This window comes from Labeo rohita, chromosome 5 (genome assembly GCF_022985175.1).
Source record: "Labeo rohita strain BAU-BD-2019 chromosome 5, IGBB_LRoh.1.0, whole genome shotgun sequence".
In the NCBI taxonomy this organism is placed as follows: Eukaryota; Metazoa; Chordata; class Actinopteri; order Cypriniformes; family Cyprinidae; genus Labeo; species Labeo rohita.
In genome coordinates this window covers 40,021,974-40,022,363 of record NC_066873.1, presented here as the reverse complement: position 1 = coordinate 40,022,363, position 390 = coordinate 40,021,974, and positions in this window count along the sequence as shown.

Sequence of the window (390 nt, the reverse complement as noted above, 5' to 3'; positions counted from 1 at the left end):
TTATTATTTCATTACACTAAATAGCAATAATAAAGTGAAGGTTTAATAACTAACTTCTGCTGTGTACTATAAATGTGTTAAATATACTGGTTTCAAAAATGTTACTTCTTAACTTTTTAAATAATTGTTTATTTTTCAGTAGCTAGAAAAAGAAAAAAAAAAAAAAAAATCACTTCATGCTTTATCATTTTTTATGATAATGAAAAATCAAATTAGTTTTATACATTTAAGGTTACAATCATCTAACCAAGGAGAGGAACTATATTAAAGTCCTACTAAACAGGAATACTAAAATTATGCTTTTCTTTTATGTAAAGCATTTTTTTTTTTTCAAGTGTTGTATCTGCATGCACAAGTATTTAAAAACGTTTTAATAAATGCCAGAAAACA